We start from the raw sequence: 6,941 nt of genomic DNA on the forward strand, positions 1-6,941 counted from the left end.
CCCTGGACTTTGGGGGGGGGGGGCCCATTTTAAAATCTTGTCTCTGGGCCCACTCCAACCTTGCTACGCCCCTGCCTCCTGCAGATGTTGGCCTACAATTCCCATAATCCCTGGCTATTGGTCACTGTGGCTGGGGATTATGGGAGATGTAGTTCAAAAACAGCTGGGGGGGGTAAGTTCAGCAGGCCTGCTTTAGAGGGAGGAGAGGCTGATCACTACAGGGATTGATTGACATTGTTTTGTTTCTTTAACTCCCGTAATCTCCTCATGTTTGTGGCTGCCTGCTTTGTGTGTATAGGCAGACATGGTAGGAAGGAATGTATGTCTCTTAATTGTAATCCATGATTGTGACCAATGCCATGCAGGTACTTGTCTCCCACTGTCCCTGGGATCTCAATGGGCCAGTTCAACTAACATGGCCCCAAAACTCCAAGAGGGGTGGGAATGCAGTGAGAGTGTGCCCGCCCCAACATCACTGAAAGACATTCCAATGTGCTGTCAGGACATCCTTCAATCACATCTGGGGGCTGTTCATCTGAATGGCCTCTAAACACACATTGAAAAACTGTGACAGTGACATCAGGATGGGCATGCTGTCATTGTGTCCTCGCTCCATTCATGTTTAGGGGCCATATTCATATGAATTGGCCTCATGTCCTTGATTATTATGGTGCTTGTCCCTGCTTCCTTTTGACAGTCACACCATATTGCAGGGCTGCACAACTTCGGCCCTCCAGCTGTTTTTGGACTACAACTCCTATCATCCCCAGCCAAGAGGCCAATAATCAGGAATTATTGGAATTGTACTTCAGCAGCTCCAGGAGGGCCAAAGCTGTGTAGCCCTGCCTTATTGTGTCCTCCTGCCTGTGCACCAAAACTGCCTGCAAGAACAAAGGACTTTGGGACTTGTAGTTCCTTGGAGAGCTTGTCCCATAGGGCGGCAGACTTTTCTCTGCCTCTCAGACTACAACTAAAGTTTCTTGTACATCTTCTTCTCCCTCTCTGCTATAGGAGAGTCAGCTCTCTGGTCACAGTGTTGCTTGTTCTCCTCTAACAACTGCTTAGCTCCAGAAAATCTGACCATCTATATGAGATACACACACATCCTTAAGCATGCTCTACAAGGCTCATTTCTTTCTTTGTGTTAATGTGTTTGCAACTCTGGCCAGGCCTCCTTGGGCCCTACATGCTTGGACTTGTTGGTGCCATGTGAGGGGGAGGGAAGGTGTGAGTGAACTCTCTTCTGCACAGCAAACACTCTTAGTTGGCACAGCAGACATAAAGCCCTTAAATCTACATGAGCTCCAGCACATTATTTTACTCACACTCTTGTCTGAGATTGGCTCCCCACTCCCAAGTAACTGCTACTGTGCTTCCCAACATAGTGCTGCCCTAAGCAGCCCTGCATTATTGGTGCTCGAGAGTCTCATCTCTTACACAGAAGCCCTTGATTCTCATACATACATGTACCAGAATTCTCAAATGTCAGGCAACATTTGTTTGCTAAGCATCCACTCGTGTGTTTTTCCAGCTCTGTCTTCCTTCTATCCCTCAAAAGAGGCCCCATACTGACCTGTGCCTGTTAACCATAGCCAGCTATGAAATTAAAAGTGGTGGCACCAATTGTGACTGGGAGGGAAGGAAACAGGAGAAATCCCCGCAGCATTTCCTTGCCCAATATACTCAGCAGCCGGCTATGGGTAGGAGGGGCGCAGGCAAGCCTTTGACATTTTTGCCCCTGGAGCAGAAACAGACTGTCAGACTGACAAACATGACAGCCCTTGCTCTGAAATGGCTCTCTTTTCTTAAAACGACACAGAGGGATAGATGGTGGAGCCACAGGAAATGGGTTCACTTTTGGAATTGGCCACTTAAAGTGGGCTGCTTCCTATCACCAGCAATAGCTGGAAAAAGCATATGTGGGAAGGTCTAGGGCAGATGATATGTGTGCACTACTAACTGCCACAAAGTATACATTGTAACGTGGACTTTTTAAAAGACCATTGGGCTTACGAAGGTTTTGGTTCATCATACTAGACCATCTGGTCTGTCGAGCACGACACCACCTTATTTTATATAGCCAAGCCTAAAAGAATCCTAATAAATAACATTTCTTTTACTCCCCACTTTTTAGGGTTATATTCATTACTTGTGAAACCTGATACAGAACATGTGCATCAAATCCACAAAATTATTTACACAAAACTTGTGCTTGATTGTAAATTCCATGTCCCTGCATCCATTATACATAACTCCTCTATTTCCAAGTGCACCCTGGAGATCTAGGGAGCACCATGCTGGCTTATAAAAAGGCATTCCCAGCTTAAACAAACTAATCACAATAAACTGCTGACAAAACATCTTTTCATATGAAGGAAACCTGTGGTGGTAAGAAATAAACATACCACATAGGAGGCTTCAGAAAAACAAATTCAGAGGAATTTTGGGATGGAAATCCTCCCCCTAAATCACCTTCCTGTACAACAGATCCAACATCAGTTTAAATGTTACAGATTTATTTCTTGGAAATCCATTAAGCACAATGGAGGTATATGTAATAGTTAAGTAGTGATGTAGAATGATGCGTCATGGTGGGAGGAGATAGAGGCTGCTCCCTCTGCCCACCATAAAGATGCACATACACATTCACACTCACATGTGCATATGCACATAAGCTCCCACATATATATGAATATTAGAGCCCTGCAGGATTAGATCAAGGGCCTATTGAGTCCAGCCGACCTCCAGCTGTAGTCAACCAATTACTTTGGGGGAGCCCAAAGTACAGCAACAACAGCTGTCCTCCATGGTTTGCCTCCATCGTAGACCTTCTGGTATTGAGAGGTATACTTCTTTTAAACATGGAGGTTCCATTTGGTTCACCTGGCTAATAGCCATGATCCAACACAAATTCGTCTCATGTGCATTTGTGCAACACACATGATATACACAAATGCACACACGAATAGTACTAATATGAAGCAAGTCTCATATTGTCTATAGGAAGGGGGAATAATCCTTTTCTAACTGGCTGTTTATTACTACTACTACTACCACCACCACCACCACCACCACCACCACCACTAATTTATTTAAAATATTTGTTGCCATTTTTCAATTAGCCATTCTCAAAACTGTTGCTATAGTAAAAGGTATACGATGGCTTCCCGTCCCAAAAGGACTCACAATCTAAAAAGAAATTGAAGGCAGACATTAGCAACAGAAACTGGAAAAAAGCTGTGCTGGGGTTGGATAAGAACAATTGCTTTTCTCATGCTAAATACAAGAGAGTTACAACTTTAAAAAGTGCCTCTTTGTCCAGTTAGCAAGACTGATGTACATGAAATCCTAAATATGTTATTTAATATGAGAACTTTGGTCCCTTTCATGACCATTGGAATCTTCTGAAAAAGTCCTGTCCTCAATATCTACTGTTAAGCTCCAGAGTCCAGAAGATTCTTGTTCTCTAAGTAGGAGAGGACAGAAGGTAGGTCTCTGGCTGATTTGTAGTAGATCAGCAGGTGTTTAACTCTTAACTGTTTGACAATAGCTACAGCAAAAAGGTGTTCACTCCCCGCCTGCACACACAATTAGGCTAAGTACACTTGGAGAAAAATCCAAGAAACTAAGAACACTTGGAGGAAAATCAGGAGTGGATTTTTATGTTGAAAGACTAGTTCAGTTCTGATACTGAAGACAAATTCCTCAGCTGAACATATGCTCAGAGGCACCCTGTTCCTTAATCTAAGTTTATGCCCACCCCCATGAGCCAATGTTGTGCACCAGTTGATAGGCCTCAGGATCCCAGTAAAAGACATAGTGAATCCCACAAGGCTGAAGGATGCCCACCTCTGCTCCAAAGGGCATGTGGAATGATAAGGTGTCCTGCAAGTGTTTCTTAGTACCTTCAGGAATAAGCCAGATATTCCACCTGAGGCACTGCTGCCCCTCACAGTGTTGAAACTATTTTTTACATGGATTCTGTTGACAGACTGACTCCATTCAGGAAACTCACAAGGTCTTCCTCACTTGCATTCCAGTTGCAGTTTAGGGAACCAGACGTTCCTACTGGGTTTGGAATCCTACTTGCTGGCAGTGCCTGTACACAGTGTATTAGTTATCCCAAGTTCTTAATTCATTTGCCATCTCTTTTGAATCAAAGTCTAGCATTTGGGAAGGAGTTTCCAAACGTTAAAGCGTTTACCTTCTGTCCGTCTGGTGTGATGCATAGACCATCTTCTCTCTTTCTTACATTTGCTGCACTTCTTTTAGCATTTCGTATTTCAAGAGAAACCAGGAAGAATTATAGATAATCGCAGTTGGAAAAAATTTCAGACATACCCTGGTTGTCTGTTGGCTCTCTTCTTCCTCTCTTCTCAGCTAGCCGGGTGCAGTTTTGGGGTACCAGACATTAGCTGCATATACAGTGAGATGGGGGTTGAGTTCCTTCTTCTCGTTGTTCTGTAAAACTTCTTGTATTACTGTCTATAAAAGCCATTTATAGTCTCTTTTAATACACAAACTGAAGGAATTTGATATGCAGTATGAGAGGAGGCGAACTGTGGAGACAGAAAAAGACTAAAGTCAGGGATAATTACAGTGCTTATTGGTATTTCCCGTCTAAATTGAACTGGTTCCCCCCACTCTAACTCCCAGTGCAAAGTATATAGAGTTTTTCTAGAGCAGGGGTAGGCAACCTTGGCTCTGCAGCTGTTGTTGAAATACAACTTGCCCAGCCACAATAAATTGTGGTGCAGTGCCAAGGTTGCCTATCCCTGACCCAGAGCAATGCCAATCTGTGCCTCCAGAGAATTATTATGGCCAACAGCAGTGTTCAGTTCTATCAGGGTCTCTCTCTCTCCCTCCCTCTCTCTCTCTCTCAAATCTTTTTCTGTCTCTAAGGGGGAAACTGGAATTTTCTGTCCGTTTACAGCGTTTTGGCACTTGTGTCACAAATCAAACCCAGAGAAAGATACTGCCACTCTGCTGTGTGCCATATGTAGGCCATTGTGATTTGGTAGGGTTTTACCTGTTGGCTGCAGTACCATAGAGCAGGCAGTGCAATGCAGGAGAGGCAGACAAGAGTGCAAGGCTGACTCTAGGCCCCAGCCAGGCCCACAGGCCCTCCTACTCCTATCCGGGTATGATTTCCACACAAAACTACAATCATTCTAGTCCAAACCAATAAAACCTTGCGTATGGAAGAGACTGCCTGGATCCAGAGGGTTGACTTAGGTCACACGTGTCAAAGTTCCTTGCAGTCCTACATTTCAGTTATATTGATTTAAAGGGCGACAGCATTTCTGCAGCCAGGAAACTCAGATTCTGATAGAAAAATAAGGATTTCTTGACTGAGTTTGTGATGAACATCATTATTGTCTTTGTATACTCTACCTGGTAAGCTCGTCCAAGCTTTCTGTAGCTCCTATGGCACTACTGAGGGCATTTACAGTAATTTGATTTCTGTAGTGTTTGCTTTTCACACAAACTGGGAAACACTAAATCTATTGTACTTACAGCTGATTGGCTGGACGGGATGTTTACAAAATTCCAAGTGCTCAAGAAACAGGAGGGGGGAAGGGAAGGTGCACGCACACCCGCACACAACATGCTCCCTTTGCCCTAAGAACTTGACATGCACCCACCCCTCTTCACAGGTAACTGGGGCAAATAGAGATTGAAGCAAACAATTCTGCTTCTGTCACATGTAGTTTGAGACTGAGAAACCATAAGTAACCCATCAAGTTGTGCAGACATTAGGACACATGCTAAATAAAATTCCTGCATTAGTCATCTGTGCTGTACTAGTCTAGTACTTTGTATCCCCAAATATGTTTTTGTTCATGTCCAAAGCATGCATCTGCTTTTATTTAAATCAGTTTATGACTTTAATTATTTTTCAGACACACACTAAATACCCCCACCACCCAAGCTAACCCCTTCAGTTGGCAGTTCTCTTAAAATCTAGGCACTCAACTAGATAATACTAAAAATGAAAGTTTTCTTCAAGCCTGACTGCCTTGAACCACAACTACAAAAGGAAGTTTATACCAAAAGATCAGCGTAATGGAGTAAGTATTCCTGAATCACTTGTTCTGCTTCTAAGGGATGCATGTGGTTTCAGTGCGCAGGGCATTCACAGTGTGCCAGTGAGTAAAATCTTATTCATTCATCCAGGAAACAAACACATCAGAAACAATCATAATGGGCTTAGCCTCATACTTGAAATGGGCTTGGCAAATCAATAGCACATGGACTGTTCCATCACTTGAAGATTATTTTCCAACTAGCTTAAACCACACAGAGCATCTGTGCGCTGTACTTGATTGCTCCCCTTACCCTCTGCCACAGCCCCCCTGACATCAGAGATCTCTCCACCCTCACCTGAGCTGCACTCCTGCTCCTCCTCCTCCATCCGGTTGCTTCCATCCCCCTCACCCCTCTTGGTCACGGCTGCAGCGTTACTGGCACCTATTGGCCAAGCTGCAGCCCCCTATCCCCAGAGATCTCCCCACCCTCACCCGAGCCCCACTCCTGCTCCTCCACACAGGAGCAGCAGCAGCAGTTGACCAGGCCCTTCCTCACTACCACCATCACCATGGCTGCTCGTTCCCCTCAGGCTGCTGACAGGCCCGGGCCCATCCCTTGCCTGCCAATGGCCTCAGTAGCCCCAAACAGGAGCAGTGGTTGACTAGGCCCTTCCTTGCTGCTGCTGCTGCCGCCGCCGCCATAGCCACTTGTTCCCCTCAGGCCGCTGACAGGCTCGGGCCTATCCCTCACCCTTCCTTCTTTCTCTCTTCCCCTCCCTTTTTCTCTCTTTCTTTCTCCTCCACTTGCTTTCCCCCCTCTGTCTTTCTTCCCCTCCCTTCTTTTTTTCTTACTTTCTCTCTCTCTCTCCCTTCCTGAGTTAACATATCTTGTTCATCTTGTTTCCTCATCTA

General features: G+C 45.0%; 1 long non-coding RNA gene across 2 annotated transcripts; it reads right to left on the reverse strand.

Moving 5' to 3' along the window:
- Positions 1–2,499: 2,499 nt before the first annotated feature.
- Positions 2,500–6,474, reverse strand: LOC128323426 (uncharacterized). 2 transcript variants are annotated; one of them, XR_008306260.1, is made up of 2 exons: positions 5,518–6,474; positions 2,500–4,559 (listed from the first exon to the last, which is right to left on the reverse strand). It is a non-coding gene; the product is annotated as an uncharacterized LOC128323426 (long non-coding RNA). The 2 variants fall into 2 exon arrangements; XR_008306259.1 differs by having other exon boundaries at positions 5,395–6,474.
- Between the last annotated feature and the right edge of the window lie 467 nt (positions 6,475–6,941).

The sequence above is a fragment of the Hemicordylus capensis genome, chromosome 4 (genome assembly GCF_027244095.1).
Source record: "Hemicordylus capensis ecotype Gifberg chromosome 4, rHemCap1.1.pri, whole genome shotgun sequence".
Taxonomy (NCBI): domain Eukaryota; kingdom Metazoa; phylum Chordata; class Lepidosauria; order Squamata; family Cordylidae; genus Hemicordylus; species Hemicordylus capensis.